The sequence below is a fragment of the Pan troglodytes genome, chromosome 14 (assembly GCF_028858775.2).
Source record: "Pan troglodytes isolate AG18354 chromosome 14, NHGRI_mPanTro3-v2.0_pri, whole genome shotgun sequence".
In the NCBI taxonomy this organism is placed as follows: domain Eukaryota; kingdom Metazoa; phylum Chordata; class Mammalia; order Primates; family Hominidae; genus Pan; species Pan troglodytes.
Genome location: NC_072412.2, coordinates 64,775,249 through 64,796,461, shown reverse-complemented (window position 1 = coordinate 64,796,461; position 21,213 = coordinate 64,775,249).

Here is a 21,213-nt window from a genome sequence, read left to right as displayed (position 1 = left end):
ATAATTTTCTGCATGTGGCAGAAAGGGAAACTGGAATTTCAGACGGATAAATGACTTGCCCAGGATCAAACATCTAGTAAAGGAATTTTAATTTGTCATCAAAGAAAATCATCAATAATTGGTGAATAAGAAATTATGATCTTTTTATGCAATACATGTCCAGAGAAATGAATTTGAAAAATACATTTCTCAGAAAAATTGGGCCATAACAGCAGACAGATTAAGGCCTATCTTCTGCCTAAGACCCTCTTTATTTTCATTTATCTAAAATGCAGAGAAGGATACATCAGAGACTTCAGGCAGGATCATTTATCTGGCTCAGGACATGCATGACCCACATGTCGTCAAATGCAGTTGATGCTTTTGGGTTCTCATCTTGTCAGCACTGTTGCACACAGTTAATTATTCCCTTCTTGAAACATGTTTTCCCTTGGTCGGCATGATGCAACACTAAGCTGGTTCTCTGTTAATTCCTCCTCAGTCTTCTGTTGTTTGTTCATCCACCTCCTTCATATGACTTTCTCAAAATATTCTTATCACTTTGATTCTCCCCACTGATGTCCCTCCCCTGCCTCATCTTCCAACACATGCCATTTCTCCCTCAGAACTTCATTCATGCTGGACTTCTCTCATTTTCTCTACATGCCAGGCTCTTTCTGTAAGGCATTCACTCATTTTTTTCCCATTTACCTGAAATTCTTTTCCTTTTCCTCTGCATTGTGTGGAATTTAGCACTAGTTATTTATATATAATTTTTTTTGCCATGTCTCTATATACTGATACTATTATCTTCCTTTAATTTGCTAAATTTCTTTAATCATTCTTTTTACCAAAATTAATATACTAGAAAAAGAAATCTAATATCATTGCAGTAAATGTAAAATAAAATCATGATTATATGCTATAATTAAGAGAGTTATTAAAAACAAATACACTAAAATACACTGTGTAATAATAATTTATATCATTTACACTTAACTGCATTTTGGGTATAATGGCCTGGTTCACCTCTCTCTCTCTCTCTTTTTTATTAGTGGTAACTCATAAGAAAAACTTGCTTAGCCATTTCTTCCCTAGACGAAATCATGCTACCTATGATATATTTCAATAACATCACATCTTTTTTTCCTCCTCTGTAGAACTTGTTATCAGTGAAATAATTAATCATATAGTAAGTTGTTTGATATCTTTCTCTTTTAGAATGTAAGATTCATGTATACATCTGACAGTGACAGCTGTATGGCCACAGTTTCAGTGAGTATTTTTTGTAGGGGACCCTTGATATCTATATGCGTATTTGTTGATGGAATAAAAGAATGCATTGATTTTTACATTAAAACCATATTTAGTGGGAGTTATCATGGTTTTATTTCTTACCATATGCCAAGAACTGAGACTGCAAATATATACAAGACACAGTGTTCAAGTTGCCTATGCCTAGAGTGCAGGGCTTGGCTATAAATAAACAATTACAGTGTAACATCATGAGCACTATAATTGAGGTAAGAACAATGTTCTGTGGTAGCGTGAAGCAAGACTAAGCTTGCTTCGGCAGTAAGGCGGCACCACATATGGTAACCTCTGAGCTGTGTCGTAAAGCTGAGAAGTGTCCTGGGCACAGATGCAGTGAAAGAGAATTCTAGGCAAGGTAGTGGACAAACCTGGAGGCTGCTGAGGAGTTTTATGCAGTTGGATCAAAGTACACATGGAGTGAAGTAGCAAGAAATTTTGTCAAAGTAAGCCGGAGTATGCTTATAAAGGGCTTTATATCCCGAGCTATCAAATATTGACTTGAGTCTATTGGAAACAATGAAACATTCAAATATTTAAACAGGGGATGACATGATTAGATTTATTTTTTTGGACAATAATTTGGCATTGTGAAGGCTGAAGTGAGTGGGAAGAGCCTGGAAGCATGAGATAAAGATAGTGTGGGCTATGGTGTGGGCTGTGAGTGGGGACCTAGTATCCTTCTTGTATTTTAAATTTGTGTTATCTTCCCTTTGTGTGAAAATGGGATTCTCTTTTTAAGGGCTACATCCACTATCTGAAGTAGGTATCAGAAAGGAAGAACAGGTTGACTTACCAGGAGGTATTTTCAAAGGAAGAAGGAAAGGCCTTTCTGATGACTTTAGGAAGAGCTGCAGCTCATAATTTATTGCCCATTTCCTCTCCAGGTCCTTTTGAAATGTATCTACAATCTTCAATTGTAACTTCTAAAAAGCTTCATGTCCCATTTTACATACTCAATTTATTTAAATGTATTATCTGTATTTTACCATTAAAAGGAGAGAGGATTAGATGATAGGTCTTATGATTTGTCATTTTCTGAGCAACAATGTAGAGTTGCCAAATTTCACATTTATTGTACCACACTGGATACTCTGAAGAGTGGTTAGGTATATTATTATCAAAATGAAAGAGCTCGTGTTATGGACTGAATTGTGTGCCATCAAATTGCATGTGACAGTCCTAAACCATAATGTCATTATATTGGTAGATAGGGCTTTTAAAGAGGCAATTAAGCTTAAGTGAATTCATAAGGATGGGGCTCTAATCCAGTGTGACTGACATCTTCATAAGAAATGAAGGAGATAGCAGGGAGGAATGCACATAGAAATAATGTGATGTGAGGACACGGCAAGAGGGTGGCCCATCTGCAAGCCAAAAAGAGAGGTCTCAGGAGAAGTCTAACCTGTTGACACTTTGTTCTTGGACTTCCAAACTCTAAAAGAATGAGAAAATAAATTTCTGTTGTTTGAGCCGCCCAGTCTGTGGTATTTTGTTATGGTGGCCCTAGCAAACTAATACTGCTTGTTTATGGCTTTTCAATAAAACAGTCAAACAAAATACAAAAGAATATTGAGAGAGAGTGCACATGAGAATTGGGGTGGAGGGATGGAGAGGGCCAAGATGATACACTTTCACCAATTCAAATGACACTAATTAGGAAATTATGAAACTGAATGGAAGAAAACAGAGACAAAGTGTCCATTATTTTATTTAAATGGATAGCGTAGTTGACCATTACTCTTCTTCATTAAAACAAGCCTTTCTTCAAGGCAACTGTTAACCTAGTTTGAAATATCTCTTTACAGCATTAATTGAAAATATGAATACATTTCTTAAAGTATATTTTATCATTTGGAATGCCCATCAGTAAAGTAAAAATGCCTCATTTTCATTTCTCATTAAGTTCCCCTCTCACGTGTTCAAAAAATTATAGCTAATAACAACCTCCCAACCTCCAACAAAAAACAATTTCATAAAAGAGTAAGATTTCTATTGTTCTCTATGGCCTTCTGCAGTGAGAGAATAACTCTTTTCTTTCTTTTAATTGTTAATGTGAATTATAACAGACTTACAGAAAAGTGCATAAATATAATTTTACAATTTCACGAAGCATTATAAAGTGAACACCATGAAATCAGATCAAGAAACAAAACATTCCCCTCACTCCAGAAGCAACTGAACACCTTCCTGATCACAATCCCCTTCTCCCCTTCCTGGGAATAGTATTATCCAGATTTATATGGTAATTCCTTCATTGTTTTTCTTTACAGTTTTACTGCCTAGTATGCAATCTTAAATAATGTGGTTTAGTTCAGCCTGTTCTTGAGTTTTTATCAAATGAATTATGCTTGTAGGAATTATTTCCATTGTTGGTGTAGCTATAGATTGTGCATTTTCATTACTGTATGGTATTCCATCTAATAAATAAACATCAGATTATTTGTTCATCTTATTATTGATGGCCATTTACTTTTAGTATAAAGCCAAATGGAACAATGTTGTTATAAGCAATCTTTTGTAGGTATCCAGGTGCACATGTCTGAGTTTTCTAGGGAATAAGCCTAGAATTTGAATTTCTGGGTCAATTTCCAGCTTTTGTAGATAATCCAAAAGTGTTTCTGAAAGTGATTGTTCTAATCTACAATTCCAACAGCATGTAAGAGAAACCCATCACTTCACTGCTTTGACAATGTTATTTTTAGTTTTCCCCCCTGAATCTGGTGAGTATGTAGTAGTTTGTCACTGTTTTTTTTTTTTTTTTACATTTTCCTGCTTATAAATAAGTTCGAGCACTTTTTCACGTTTGTTGTCCATTTGCATTTTATTTTCTTTGAAGAGCCTGTTGGAGTCATTGGCCCATTTTTCTATTGGGTTTTCAGGCTCTTTATTGTTGATTATGGAAGTTTTAATATACTCTGCGTATAAGTTCATTACTGATTTTAGGTGTTGGCTCTCACTGGGTCATTATTACAGAAATTGGAAATTGTTTCCAAATCTTGGCTATCATGAATAGTGCTGCAATAAACCTGGGTGTGCACGTATTTCTTTGATATACTGATTTCCTTTCTTTTGAGTATATAGCTAGGTGTGAGATTGCTGGATCATATGGTAGTTCTTTTTTTTTTTTTTTTTTGTGGTGTCTCGCTCTGTCACCCATGCTGTAGTGCAGTGGTGCAATCTTGGCTCACTGCAACCTTTGGCTCCTGGGTTCAAACAATTGTTGTGCCTCAGCCTCCTGAGTAGCTGGGATTACAGGTGTGCACCACCATACCTGGCTAATTATTTTTTTCTATCTTTAATAGAGACAGGGTTTTGCCATGTTTGCCAAACTGGTCTCGAACTCCTCACCTCTAATAATCCTCCTGCCTCAGCCTCCCATAATGCTGGGATTACAGGTGGGAACCACCATGCCTGGCCCTGGTCGTTCTATTTTTAGTTTTCTGAGGAACCTCCATACTTTTCTCCACAGTGGCTGTACTAATTTACATTCCCAACAGTGTACGAGGGTTCCCTTTTCCCCATATCCTCGTCAGCATTCGTTATTGCCTAAAAGTCATGTTAAGTGAGATGAGTTGATATCTCATAGTAGCCTTGATTTGCAATTCTCTGATGGTCAATGATATTGAGCACCTTTTCATGTATTTGTTTACCATATGTATGTCTTCTTTTGAGAAATTTCTATTCAGATCCTTTGTCCATTTTTTTATTGGATTATTATATTTTCTTTTTCCTATTGAATTGTTTGAGTTCCTTCTATATTGTGGTTATTAATCCCCTGGGTTGTCTCTTCACTTTGTTGATTTTCTCTTTTGTGGAAGCTTTTTAACTTGATGTGATCCCATTTGTACAATTTTGCTTTGGTTGCCTGTGCTTTCGGGGTATTACTCAATAATTCTTTGCCTAGACCGATGACCTTAAAGTTTCCCCAATGAAATGGTGACTTTAAAAAATCTATTTTCTAAGTGTTTGATACTGGCATATAAATATAACTGATTTTTTTCTGCAACCTTGCTACAAAATACTTCTAATTAATCTGTAGATTCTGTTAGATTTTCTACAAATGAAATTATGTTAACTGAGAATAATGACAATCTTAATTTTCCTTTCCTAATCATTATACCTTTCATTTCTCTTTCTTGCCTTTCAGTGCTATCAAGGCCCTTCAGTACAAGATTGAAGTGAAGTGATGATATTTGACATCCTTGACTTCAAAGGAAAGCTTTGAAAATCTCACCATTAGATAAGATGCTTGCAGTGGATTTTTTTTAAATTTGTAATTAGCCTTTATCAGATTGAGGAAGCTCCATTCTAGTTCTAGTTTTCCATGAGTTTTTATTTTTAACTTTTATCAGGAATGGATTTTAAAACTCATCAAATGCTTTTTATGTATTGATGAGGTGATACCTATTTTTTTATTTTATTCTTAATATGACCAATTGCATTGCCTTTCTAATGTTAAGCTAACCTGAATTTCTAGTATAAACCAACTTGCTTATGATTAAGTCTTTTTACCAACTGCTGGGTTTACATTTTTAAGAATTTTGGGGTCTATGTTCATATTGAGATTGGACTGTATGTTTCCCTTGTCATACTCTCTTGATTGGTTTTTGGTATCAAGAAAATCCAGTCTGATACCATGTATTAGAGTTTATCTTATTTTGTCGTTCTCTGGAAATATGTAGGATTGATATTAATTTTTCATTGTGCCTGTTAGTAAAGATGTTTGAACCTAAACATTATTTTGGAGGAAGTTTTATATTGCTGTTTCAGTTTCTTTATGTTTATCTCAGTTTTTTATTATATCTTTTGTCAAATTTATAAGTGGTCATTTTCTAGAAATTTTCTGGACAGTTTCTTCTGAATTTCTCAATTTATTGGAATAAAGTTATTACATACAGTTATTATCTTTGTAATATCTATAGAATCTCCTCTGTTTTATTCCTGATGTAAGTTAATTTTCTCTTCTTAATTATTCTCTTGAAAAAAATATATATGTGTGTGTGTGTGTATATATATAAATGTTACTAGCCTCCCAATTTTGGCTTTGTCTTCTCTATTATATTTAATTATTAGTTTCATCATCATTCATCAATGCTCTTTCTTTAATGGTTTCTTCTTTTTACTTTTTTGCTGTTCTTTTGTAATTTCTCAAGACAGATGCTTAAAGCATTACTTTTAAGCCATCTTTTGAATGTGTGCTTCTAAGGCTATACATTTTACATGCTGTACTTTTCAAATTTTAATATGTAATATTTTCATTATCATTCAGTTTAGTATACTTTCTTTTTTCTCCCATGATTTCCTTTCGATGTGTTTTTATAATGTCCAAACATATAGTAATTTTCTAGGTATATTTTGATTGTTAATAGTTGTTAAAAACATATACCTTTTTAATTAATTTATTTGTACTTGCTTTATGGCATAGGATACTGTCCAATTTTTATATTTTTGCATTTGGGTGCTATAATATTTATTAAATCTTTCTTTCTCTGTATCCTTCTTGAATTTATATATGCAAACTGCCACTGACTGTGCATTTGGGTTCTTCTTATAATTTTATTATTTTATAAAATTATGCATTTTGAGGTCATGTAATTGAGTGGATGTGTATTTTAAACTGTTAAACTTTCTTGGTGATTCTTTTATCATTATTTATTTATATTTAATGTGGTAACTGATATTTTTGTCATATTCACTATCTTTATAAATTCTTAAACATATTGTTTTATACAGTTAATACTTACTTAGAGCTGCCTACAAATTTACCAGTTTATTTTTTCTTCATTTCTTTTTTCATCTCAACCTTCTTTTGTAGCAGCAATTTCATTTGGCATGAAGAAAATATCTTATTTACCTTTAGGGAGAAATGTAATAATCTAGTCTTGCATAGATAAATCTGGAGAATAGCTGAAACCTGGGAGGTGGAGCTTGCGGTGAGCTGAGATTGTGCCATTGCACTCCAACATGGGTGACAGAGCTAGACTCCGTCTCAAAAAAAAAAAAAAAGTGTGGATCTCAGTGAAGCCCTGCAATGAACATAAAAATGTAGGTATCATTGGCTAGGTGTTTTCAAAGTTCTGAAAAATGGATGAGATCACCTCAGGTGAAAGTATGGCAAGAGAATATAAAGAGCAATGACTGAGTCCTGAAGAATTTCAGGATCTAAATGTTGGGTGCTGGAGGCAGATAGCCCAGGGAGAGAGAGGAAATTCACGGTGTTACAGAAGGCAAAGGACCCAAAACTTCCGTAAAGAAGGACACATTTTTCCCAGGTAGGAAGAGTGTTTGCCAATTTCACTTTACAAATGGGAAGACAGAGCTACTGATTGCTTGACCAGCTTAGCCTTAAATCACATAACAAGGTTTACTATGATCTTCAGATTTGTTAAACCTGTGTTCAGATGATTTGGTTACTACTGGACTTACTGAGGATATTTAAGTCATTAAGACATTTTGAAGGCCAAAAAATGATGACTTTTGGATTCCACTTCAGGATAAAATAAGCCATGATAGATTGATCCAAGTAATAAAATAGTAATCAGAAGTCTATTCTGAAACTGCTTGAAAAAATAGCAGACTTCTCTTTCAGTTTTTCTCTATTGAAGTCAGCAGGAACATCACTTTGGACTACATGATGCTAAAAAGGAAAGGTGAATTTGTTTCAGATTTGTCCATGGTCTTGTTGATTATATTTGGATCAACTTTAGTGACAGTTATCTTTAAATTAATATCGTTAGGAATATCCCAGATTTTAACTGAAATATAAACTGCTTAAGGCTGATTGTGGTTAAGTAGTGAACATCTTCTATTAGGCTTTTATGAAACCTCACCACTGATCAAGAATGCCAATGCTTGAGGGGAAAAAATGTCTGTTGTCGGTCAGAGCTTTAATTAAAAACTATACTTTGTTTTCAATCCAATTTTGGAAAGAATACAGGAGAAAAAGCAAGATGTAAATTTTACAATGCCTTGGCAATGTATCCAATTCTCAGCTGAACAAAGGAGCTTATATGCAGAAAATCTTGTAGGAATAAAGCATGTAAAATAAATAAAAAGCTTCCAGTGCTTAATTCCAATCTTCTCCACAGCAACTGGAGCTGCTGATAAGACACCTACTCGGAGTAATGATGCATAATATGGAAATGCAATAACCCAGACCTCGTAAGTACGGACGAATGCCATCTTTTTAAAAGAAATGGTTGCAAATGTGAAGTGCAATGTGCTGAGCCATTTTCAAAGGTATTTTCATAAACATGGTGAAATGCCAAGGCTTGGTTTTTCCCAACATGATAGGAAGAGCAAGGAATGTATTATAGGGGCATCCGGTATTTGTCCGTGCCCTATCATATAAATGTTTACGTACTGTCGATTCATTATTAGTGGCAGTTTTAATGGGAATATAAATATTATAAAGTATGTTTACTACAGATAAATCATAGGAGTGCTGAAGTAATTTGCAGTACTAAAGCTCATTTTGGATAATTACAGTGCCCCTGAAGAATGTGTTTATGTATTACAAAGAAGGGGATTGTTAAGAAGAAAATTGTTTTGGGTTGGTGACATTCTGAAAAGAGTAGAGGCTGATCCAGTTTGGGGATAGCTTAGAAATGTGTGAGAACATTAATGGAAAAAGATTTTATGAAATGGAAAAAGAGGAAAGCCCCAGTACTTTCAGTTGCTGGGCTAACCTTATTCAGTCAAATTTCATGCAGATGACTTACTGTAACTACAGAAATAACATAAGAAATGATTAGTTAAGATTATGCTGGCGGTAAAGATACTAATAAATATTTTATTGCACATTGAGTTCTAGTTTACATTTTATGCAGAGGTAAATTAGACTGCAACGTTGTTTATCCTTGTTTTATGGAAGGCTTTTTTCATCACAGTATTAAAGGTTATTATTGGTTTATCTCCTCTCACTTCCTATTTTATTAGAATAAGGTGATTTTTAGTTTCCTTTTTTTCCCTGATAACCATAAGACACAGTAAACTTTAAACACAATGAGTTAACAAGGAGAATTAAACAGTTGTGTCCTAATCTTTGGAAGGTCATATTATAATGAGATTAAAATCTCTCCCTTCCGGTATTGTTCATTTGTAAACAAATCTGGCTTGGCTTCTCATAAATGTTCCACTGATTGGATTAATTTCCTATGAAACATAAATTCCTTTTCCTTTCTGACAAGCTAGTCAGAGTCTGCCAGTTTGGTGATTGTTCAAGAAAAATGCAGCATGGAAGACAAAAAATGCTGCAGCAAAGTAAAATGAGCATAAAATGAGATTTAGCTGAGATTGAAGTATCTATACTGTCATTCAAAAAGGAATTCAACAGCCATTACGTGAGTTTTGTGTTTAGGCTGAGAAAGTGAGTAACAGCTGGATGGAGAGAAACAATGGGCTTTTCTCCCGCTGGCTGCTCTTCCCCTGGCTCTCTGCCCTCTGCCCCTGCGGATGCCATGCTTTTGGGGCCCCACACATGACAGCATCCACACCTGGGCACTGGTGCAAACAGATCACAGTCCTTAACAAAGAGTGCTACTTGAATAAATTTGTTATTTATGTTACCTGCCTCAAAGTGTTAGTCTTCTCTTAACCTCAGTCTTTCCTCAGGGAAAAATTTAATCAGTTCTACTGGGCAAAAATATCCACATCCTTGACTAGTAATATTATTTCCTGGATTTTTCACTTTGGCTGAAATTTGAGGAGCCTAGTCTAACTCAGATGTGATAACAGATTTTTTATTTTATTTTATTTTTGAGACAGGGTCTTGCTCTGTTGCCCAGGCTGTAGTGCAGATGCAAGATCATAGCTCACTGTGGCCTCTAACTCCTGGGCTCAAGTGATCCTCCCTCTTCGGCCTCCTAAAATGCTGGGATTACAGGTATGTGCTTGCACTTCTGACCTTATTCAAATTGGTTTACTTAAGCTGGCTGCAAATCTCTTGGTGGTATCTGATGCACAGATTGCATTTCACGACTCATCTTCTGCCGTTCTTTCTTTAAAGAGTGAATATCAATAATGCTAATTTTCTTAAGAAAAGAAGCTCTGACGTCTTAGCCTTTTCACACCTATTCCAATTCTCTTCACATCCAAATATGATACCCTTTTTCTTTAAAATGGTTTCAAATGTCAATATGGGGTAGTTACATGTTGAGAACTGAACTTTCATGTTTCATTAGCATGTAGATGAATGCCAGCAAACTTAATTGGCAAAATAGTTCCTTACAAGCAAATTAGGTTTTTTCACCAGTTATCATTAGAAATTGGAATTACATTTTTTAGACAAATAAAAAGAAATTGAGACTGCATTGAAAATTTTGGACAGAGATAGAGGATTATAATATTATACGCTGAACATTAAAGTACAATAACATCATTAGAACTTTTGGAAGTTACTTCCTCTATGTGATACTGAAGTGCTGGGAAGGGAAGGGCTGGTCCCTTTAAACAATATGGAAGAGGGGAAGGGAAGTGCTGGGTAGAGGAGGGTGTGGTCCCTAGCTAGGGCTCCACCCCTGGGCCGGTGCCCATGGACCTAGGTGAAGACAGGCATTTTTGTTTTCCTGCCCAAATGTTGCATTTCGCAAGACCACCCTGGCCTGCCACGCCCCCGTCTTGTGTCCATAAAAACCCGAGATCCCAGCGGGCAGACACAGAGGTGGCTGGACATTGAAAGGAACACATCAGTAGAGGAACACACAGGGCTGGACGTTGAGAGGGATGCACTGGCGTGGGAGAACACCGGCACGCTGGCATGCCATCAAGGAGCAGAATGATGCGGATTTGCGGGGGAGGCATGGTTTGGAGAAAAGTTGGAACTCTGAGTAAAGCTGAAACTCCCAGTTGCCTGACTCCGGGGGAAAACCATCTCTCTTCTGGCTCCCCCATCTGCTGAGAGCTACTGCCACTCAATAAAACCTTGCATTCATTCTCCAAGCCCACACGTGATCTGATACTTCTGATATATCAAGGCAAGAATCCCAGGCTATAGAAAGGCCTTTGTCATTGCCATAAAGCAGGGGTCTAATTGAACTGACTAACACAAGCTGCCTAGGGACAGGTAAACTAAAAGGGTACCCTGTGACACACGCCCACTGGGGCTTCAGGAGCTGTACACATTTACCCCTAGACACTGCGGTGGGGTTGGAACCTGCCCTTCTATATGCTCCCCTAGAGGTTTGAGCAGCAGGGGCACTTCAGTGAGCCACACCCCCATCACACACCTTGTCCTCCAGGGGGACAAGGGAACCTTTCTTGTTTCCTATGCAATATATATTTGTTCTTTAGTACTTTCCCTACTCTAGAAATGTATTCTCCATGGTAAATAAATCTTCTAAATCCAGAGAAATTTTCTGATGCCAAAGTATGTATCTTATGTATACATATGACATCTAGGATAATTTTTCCCCCATATTCTCCCCACACTCAACTGCTTCACTGTTCTGTTCATTATCAATTATTACCTAGTTAAATTTGGAGGGGCCTATACAACAGCAATCAAAATTTCGGGTTAAATCTCTGGTTAACTGGTAGCAGGTCCCTGTAGCGGAAGAACCATATCAAAATCCCCACATTATTTCAGCCTCCGAAATAAATCAATGAATCAAAAATAAGATCCAAGGATACAGAGTTGAACAGATTCGTTACTATTACTTGCTGGCTGTGTAATTTGGACAAGTTATTTTACCTCTTTGAAGATCAATGTCCCCATCTATAAAATGGCAATATTAATACTTACCGTGCAGAAATTATGAGAATGAATGAGATGTAAAACTCCCAGCACAGACTCTGGCACATGGCAGGTGCTTAGTTTCATATCTATATGTGTGTGTGCGTGTATATATATATGCTTATTATTAACAGTCATGATTGACTTGCACACTTTGTATCTCCTGCTCCTAGTCTTCTCCATGAAAGCTTTGTATAGCATGAGTTCTCCTTCACCCCGACTTAGAGGAACTCATCTTACATTTGACCCTGCTGGGTCCCATGCTCATGGGAATGGGTATTAAACTTTGCTGGCACTGAAGCTGGTCTCAGTACTGGCTAAGTTAGGAGCGGGTTGCATCTTTAAGTGGCTTATCTGGCATCACACTTTCCACCGGTGTAATAACACCTCTATCATATGAACATTTTCCCCTATCACCACAACATGAAACCTGGATACTTTCTATTCCAGAGGGTTTCAAGGGTGTTGTAAGCATGAATGCATAGGGAGGGAATAACATCATGAAGAGCCTACAGTGTGCCGTGTAGCTGACACTCAATATTTTATTTAATCTTCATAATATTTCTGAGTGAGATATTATGTTGCCCATTATAATTCAAATAATATAAATATTTTGTCTAGGTTTATGCAGCTAATAATTGTCAGAGCTGGAAGGAGGATGCAGATCTTTTTGATTTCAAGTTCAAGAACGCCATTGAGATTGGTCTCAGGGAGCAGTAACTTCAAAACCAATAGATGTATCTTAGAGGGGAATGAGCTTATAAGAAAACTCATAGCTATAAAGATGCTAAATCAGCTGTGTACCTCCTGGCTCTGCTTCTGCCTGCTTCTTAATTCCCACTGGCTTTGTTGCCTGATTTATCCCATAGAGTCTATGAATCCACATCAAATTGATCTTCTTCAGCATCTGGTCCTGGCTGTACTTTTGATTCTTTTTTTCTGCAGTGATCAGGTTTTTCATCTTGCCCATCATCTTCTGGACCTCAAATACCTGCTGAAGATGAGATTTTGCCTTAACTTAGTGGGCTTGAACTCTGTACTGATGATATGAAGCAACCCTGCCCTACCTGGTGGAGAAGGAAAATGTAAGATCTATGGACCTTACTTTAGGATGAACTTTTAAAAACAAATATGAAATATTCCCAGGCAGTTCCAAAACTTGTGTTTTATATGTTAAAATGTGTTTACACTAATATAAAATTTAACTGTCTTTTTATTATTGCCAACAAACCAAGTAATACCAATTAATTGAACTGTGCTTCTTAAACATTATTTTAAAATTAACTGTTATTAGTTTACTTGGCTCAGGCTTTCACCTGATCCTTGGCCTTTGTTTATGTGTCCACATCTTCAAGGTTAAATAATTTAAGTTGTCATTATGTTCTATGGTTAAAATTTGCATATCATGAGTGCTACTTTTCATTTCCAGGTCAACTTCTCTCCCAAGTCTGGTGTAGTCTGAGGAATTACTCCCTAGAGTGAAAATTTAAAAAGCAAACCTTGTTTCAAGTATCTAAGCTATCATTTTACATTGGAGTACTTTATGAATTTTTTTTTATTTGGATCTCCTTCTCCCCCTATAATTGCTTATTGAATAACTTCAAGAGTGTGTTATTATTATTTTTTCTAATCGGGTATCTTTAGAACCATAACAGGTATTATCTTCTAAGATGTAGTTATATAGGGCCCAGATCACTGCTACCAGATAAGACACAAAAGGAAAATCTGAAGAGACCCATATAGCTCCACCTACAGAGACAGGAGGAAAGGGAATTTGAAATGTGGAATCAAAAGCTGGAGGCCATAACAGCAGAAAGCAGCAACAGTTTTGGATGATGGATTCTCAGTAACTTATATGTGGAGCACATCCCCTGAGACTTCAACGGAAGTAACCAAATGGGAAATGGTAAAGTCTTAAGTCTGGATTGAGAGTCAAAGTTCAGAGGAGGAATGGCAAGAGTGAAACATAGTATCTTTTCTTAGCAGGACTGAGATCTAAGCAACATACTGGAATCCTAAACAAAGGGGAAACGTTACAGGAGTGCAGGTGGGGTTGAGCTTCAGGTATGTATCTTAGTTCTCAGAACAGGACATAAGGTTACTTAAGCCCAGCTTCCATAGGGTCAGGCAAAACAGCTTGAACATCCCCAATCTACAAATCCAAAATCTGAAATGCTCCAAAATCCAAGACTTTTGAGCAGCAACATGATGCCACAATTGAAAAATTCCACACATAACTACTTAACACAACTTCGTTTCATGTGCAAAATTATTTACAATATTGTATAAAATTACCTTTAGGCTATGAATATAAGGTGCATGTGAAACATAAGTGAATTTTATGTTTAGACTAGGGCCCCAAGCCCCAGATATCTCATTATGTATGTACAAATATTCCAAAATCCAAAAGCATTCAAAGTCCAAACACTTCTGTCCCCAAGTATTTTGAATGAGGGAGAGACAACCTGTAGTTCCAAAAATTGCTTCTGCTTGAAGCCCCGTTTGGGTCTGGGGATAAATTTTCATGTACATGCTAGCCATGGGGAGTGGAGGCAAATAGAATATCTTCTGTAACATAGCACCTGTGGTCCTCTGATTACATTTGCACTAATTCCTAAAGTATCACAGGAATGTGTTCTCTTAACTCGGTATCCCTAGAAACAGAACATGAGAGAAGGATTAAGGAAGTTCCTCCGGGAGCAACAGTGAGGGAGTGGAAGAAGACGACAACAAACAAGGGTGTGATTTCAAATGAACCTCATCTGGCCTGATCATGCAGAGTACTGGGCCTAACTGGCATTTTTAACTTAAACTGTAGTCAACTATACAGCTAAATGAGTTCAAGAATAATTATAAGCAAAGATCTTTCATTTTTTTTCAACTTTTATTTTAGATTCAGGGGGCACACATGCAGGTTTATTACATGGGTAAGTTGCATGTTGCTGAGGCTTGGTGTACAAATGACCCTGTTATCCAGCTAGTGAGCATAATACCCAATAGGAAGTTTTTTAGCCCTTGCCCCGCTCTCACCCTTTCCCCTCTAGGAGTCCCCAGTGTCTATTGTTCCCATCTTTATGTCCATTTGTACTCAATATTTAGCTCCCACTTATAAGTGAGAATATGTAGTATTTAGTTTTCTGTTCCTGAATTAATTTGAGATTTTTTTCTTTTTCTTTATTTTTTTAAAAAACAGGATCTTGCTCTGTCACCCAGGCTGGAGTGCAGTGACGCAATTATAGCACACTGCAGCATTGAACGCCTGGGCTCAAGCAATCCTCCAGCCTCAGTCTCTCGAGTAGCTGGGACTACAGGTGGATATCAACATGCCCAGGTAATTTGTTTTTATTTTTTTGTAGAGACAGGATCTCCTTAACTTGCCCAGGCTGTCTCGAATTCCTAGCTTCAAGTGATCTTCCTGCTTTGGCCTCCCAAAGTGCTGGGATTACAGGTCTGAGCCACCATGCCCAGCCTCAGAATCTTTCTTTACTACAACTCTGTAGAGATACTGCTGGTGCTCTGCTTGGATCCCTGGAATTCTTTATACTGCCCAGTACTGTTTCTGTATGTCCTCCTCCTTCTTCAAAGGATGACTTTGGGCTGCTGGAGTCCCTTACCACTGCAAACTCTGTGGCATAATGTATGCTCCAGAAGGCTCTGCATGATCAGGCTAGCTGAAGTTCATTTGAAATCACACCTTTGGTGTCTCCTTCACTGCCTCACTGTTTCACCTGGAAGAACTTTCTTAATCCTTCTGTCATGTTCTGCTTCTAGGGACACAGAGTTAAGGCAACCCATACCTGTGATACTTTAGGAATTAGTGCAAATATAATTGTAGCAGCCCAGGTGCTATGTGATAGAGAATATTAATTGTTGGTTTGAGAATGTAATAGAATTTGGATATATCAATTATTTTGTTGCAAACCTCTGCAACTATTCTATGTTGTTTTTCTAGTTTTTTTTTTCCCCCCACGATTGGACTGTCATTGAAGTACATTAATCTAAATCTCAATCTTATAGTCACTTACACAGATTAGCATTTAGCTTGATGTTTGGTGATGTGCACCATAGTAGCTTAGAAGTAGAATGCACCCTTTCAAGTAACCTCTTTTTATAAAAACAGAACCAAGAAATGTTAACGTCTTGCTACTGTGTACTTACCTTTGTATTTAATAATCCTTCCATATTGCAGCACTGTTGTTGCTGGCTTAATACTGAAAATTTAATAGTATTTAATTAAAATCCGGAAATGTGCTTTCAATTCTATTACCCTAAAAAGTGGGGAAGAAAGGCTCCTCCTTACCATTTGCATTATACTGGAAACTGTTAAACACTTAATCTTCTCCCATAGTGGCTGTGTGCTTTTAAGAGGATTACATTATTAATTGTTTAATTATTCATTATGCTGCATTTTGCCATTCAGTACAAAAGCTTTTTTTAAATTAATTTAATGTTTCATCCTTCTTAGCAGTCCTTCTTTGTACTGGGCTCTCTGTTCTTTCATGATAGGATGTTGCAGCAAAGAATCAAGAGGATGCCTTGTTGAAAGCTAAGCCTGTTGCTGTAGCAAACAGATCTTTTGCCAGAGCAATGACTCAACACACCACAAGGCAACTGAGTCTTGCTGCACTCCAGAGACTGTGGTTAGAAATACGTCACCAGCGGGAGCATCATTAATCACAATTGTAGGAGTGACAGTCAGTTTCTTGACCTCATTGAGACAGGCAGGGAGGTCATAGCTTCAAGCAGTTCATCCTTCAGGCAAGGAAAACTATTGGGAAGATTTCCTTTTTGTTATCGCTGGCATTTTTATTTAATCCCATCATTTTCCCCACAGTCTGGGCAGAAGTACAAAAGCTTCAGACAGGCACATTCTGCCCCTTTCTCTTTTTCTCGCTGTCAAAAGTAACCTTGGCAATTGATGGTTTAGGGAAAAACTACCACGCCCCCTTTCCTCAATCTTATTTTCTCTCATCCATCCTTTCTTATTCTCTTTTTTTCTTCACACTTCTCTTGGGGTCTAAAGATCAGGAGGGTAGAAAGAGTCATCTTAATGGAGCCTGATGTTAGCAGCCCTGCCTATTTCTCTGTATTGATTGTAGTGGAAGGTTAGGAAGAAATCTTCCCTGCATGAGGGCACATATGTCCCTCCCGCAGTGGTCAGCCTGGTTGCTGTTGGAAGAGGGCTGGTGTTGTTATTAGAGCCTGTCACAGCCAACGAATTTCATTCCAGGCCCTACACAGGAAACTTCATAAAGGAAAAACACCAAGAATGAAAAGAATTCAAGAACCTTGGTTTGTATATCTGAGTGCACATTAGGACATTGAAAGCACATTTAATTTCATGCAGAAAATCATCATGATATCATCACAAAAGACAGTTTTGAAATCAGAAAGTGAATAGCGTAAAAGGAGATTTAAATCATTCACTGCATTACTACTGTGCCATGCACATAATAGGCCTTTGGGGATACAGAATTTAAGATGTTGGATGTAGTCCTACATTTGTAGTCTGTACATTCCTGGGGGAGGGAGATGGATAAATAAACAAGTTAAAAAAAAGAAGAAAATTTAAAATAGAGACAAGAAAAATAAAAGAAATAAAAGAATGAGATGTGGAAGCATGGTGGTGGAGTAAGTACCTCCCCAAGAAAGTACAATATAAATATATACATGTTTATGGGTACTGCATGGAAATTTAAAGAAAATTCTGAATGTGCTAATTTTTCATTAAAAGGGAAAGAAAATTATTGATATTTATCATTATTCAAAGGAAATGGTTGTTTTTCAAGAAAAACAGTTTTAGATTAGTTCCTAACACATTTGGTTGGATCTTTCTTTGTTTCTTTCATTCTTTATTTCTTTTTCTTTCTTTCTCTTTCTTTCTTTCTTCTTTCTCTCTCTTTCTTTCTTAAAACCAAACCAACCAATAAAACAAGAAAAACCCCAAAACCTCATTTTAGTTCAGATCTAGTCTATAAATAAGCAGGGTTTTATGTTTCTTAGAATTTAATTAATCCCTAGTAAATTACTATCTTATGAGGGATTTAGATTTTTGTGTAATGCTGTGCCCTTTATTCCAATCCAAAGAGTATCCATGTATTTGGGGTTATAACACCAGTGTCAAAAAGTGAGAGTATCTGTTTACATGATGTGTCACACTTTTTCTCTCTCCACAAATTTGCTTTATTTTAAAAGCAATTAATGGGCTTAGCCATTATCTATCTTCAAAGAGATCTGAACAATTAGGGCTATCCTACTTTTTCCTTTTTTTCCCCCATTTCTGAAAGATACTACCTTTACCCTTGCTGTCATTAAGATGTGTTGCAAGATCTCTCTGAGGTCATGCTGTAAAGATTTTCGCCTTAGAAAATTAAAGCTTATGATAATATGTATCACAGAAACTTCAAAGATCCACATTATCAAATATAGTGATTTCAAACCTCAATTAACGTAGTTTTATGCATGAATACAAACACCTGAACCTATTAAGACAGTGAATTAATGTATACATAAATAATTGTCAGTGGAAAAACAGAAGGGTTTAATGTAAATCTATGGCTGAGGTTTATTTATTTTGTGAATATTTTTACTTTTTTAGTTTTATTAGTGACAGACAGATACATAAATGTTACATACACATTACGTGTTGAAATATATGTCCTCTTCTTTCTTGATTGTGTCAGTTCTATTTAGTTTATTTTTCAGAGGCTGCTGAGAGAATTACTTCTTTAAGAAATTGGGGATTGAAGATTCTGAGTGTTTTTTAGTCAGGCTCATTACCCCTCTATCTTTAAATGAAAATAGTAGGATCAACAAGGCATCTCAAAGGGCATTTTGACTGACTATTAATCAGAAAATTGTCTAGGTGGTTATTTTAGCACATGAGAAATTTTCTATCTGGCAGTTGACTATTGCTTAATTAACAGGGGATTTAATAAAAAGTTTAATGATGGGAGTGCCCAAGAATATTTGGAGGAAGTTTTTTTACCAAATTCAGTTCTACTACACTTTCCCTAAAAGATGTCACTGAAAAAACTTCATATTCCATGTTGTCCTTGTATTACTGCAAAATAAGTGTTATTGTGGAGGTTAGCTTTGCACATGAACACAAAGCCCTGAACATATATGGTGAAAGTGAATTAATTTATTTAAGACACTTCTGTTTTTCTCAGAGAGCAAGTGGGAATGTAAAGCAAACTTTTCCTTTCTTCAAAGAATCTTTAAGGACAGCAAATTGAATTACAGGATTCGTTACATAAATAGATTTGTTTTTCATTGGAGGGGGCAGAATTTTATAGGAGAATGTGTTTAGGGTGAGATTTGTGTGGTCACAGGATGAAAAAGGAGGAAGAAACATAAGGAAAATTATTTATAGAAAACAACCAGTAAATTTGAGTTTTGACCTCAAGTTGTTTATGTCAACAGAAACATAATTTGTGGACCACCTTAATTATGTTTTGCTTTCCTGTTTCTGTCTGGCTGCTTTATTTGTCCACATTAAAGAAGGATTTTCCATACTATCTATCTGGTTTCCTCTTCCTCACTTTATTTCTTTGGAACATCATTTTTTGGAATAAGGGAGTTACTTATTAAAAGCATCTTCCTTATGACAGCGTCCTCCTTTTCCTAAACAATGAGTTAGAGATTGTCGCCATTTATATTAACCCAAAGAAAACAAAACAAAAATTAGAATGTTTTTTGGTATAGAAATTTGGAAAAAGGGTGAAGCAAGATGATAGACAAATTTTACTGTGAAATATATCTTTTTTAAAAAGAGAAATTTTACCACACTTTACAGTTATTACCATTTAAACTTGTAAAATTAATAGGTAAAAGATAAATGTTCTTACAAATCAAAGAAATCTCCAAGGTCAGATTCAATTTTAGTACATTGAGTCACCATTCTCTGGAGAAACACCCTCTCAACCTTTAGTGCAGCTTGGAATGAGGCAAAGTTTTTGGTAATCTTCATTTCAGTGCTCTGGAAATCAGATAGTGTTTCTATAACTGGAATTATTATGATAGAATGGGATAAGAATTCAACTTACTTACTTTCCTGAATTGGAATTCCTAACTCCATGCATATATGAGATTTGTATTGGTAAGATTTTGTTTTGGTATATATGAAGGCAAGTAAGTAGCATTTCTGCAGGTAGATAGGTATCGTTAACCTAGTTCTTATAACATTTTAGTTACTTTTTAACAAAAATTGAATAAGAAAGACAAATGACTAGGGAAAATTTACTTTTCAGCAATAATATATTGAATATAATATTCTGGGCAACATAATTAACACTAGTAAATTAGATATTAAAAGAAAAATTGGTGCTCACATTTTAATTGAGAGAAAAATAAGAAGCTAATAATTGAAACACTTTGAGTGCATCCTGAATGATAAGGGGGTATATTAATCCATTTTCACACTGCTATGAAGAAATACCTGACACTGGGTGATTGATGTATAAAGGAAAGAGGTTTAATTGACTCACAGTTCTGCATGACTGGAGAAGGCCTCAGGAAACTTACAGTCCTGGCAGAAGACAAGGAGAAGCAGGCACCTTCTTCATAGGGTGGCAGGATGGAGTGAGCGGAGAGTGAAGGGGGAAGAACCCCTGGTAAAACCATCAGATCTCATGAGAATGAACTCATTATCATGAGAACAACATGGGGGAAACAACCCCCTTGATCCAATCACCTCCCCCTAGGTTCATCCCTTGACACTTGGGATCTATGGGGATTATGATTCGAGATGAGATTTGGGTAGGGACACAAAGCCTAACCATATCATTTCATTCTTGGCCCCTCCCAAATCTCATGTCCTCACATTTAAAAACACAATCATGTCTTCGCCATAGTCCCCTAAAGTCTTATTCCAGCATTAATCCAAAAGTCCAAGTCCAAGATCTTATCTAAGACAAGGTAATTCCCTTCTGCCTGGGAGCCTGTAAAATCAAAAGCAAGTTAGTTACTTCTTAGATGCAATGGAGGTATAAGCATTGGGTGAATACTTCTTTTCAGAAAGGGAGAAATTGGCCAAAACAAAGGGGCCCACAGGCTTCATGCAAGTCTGAAATCGAACAGGACAGTCATTAAATCTTAAAGCTCCAACATGATCTCCTTTGACTCCATGTCTCACATCCACATCATGCTGATGCAAGAGGTGGGCTTGCATAGTCTTGGGCAACTTC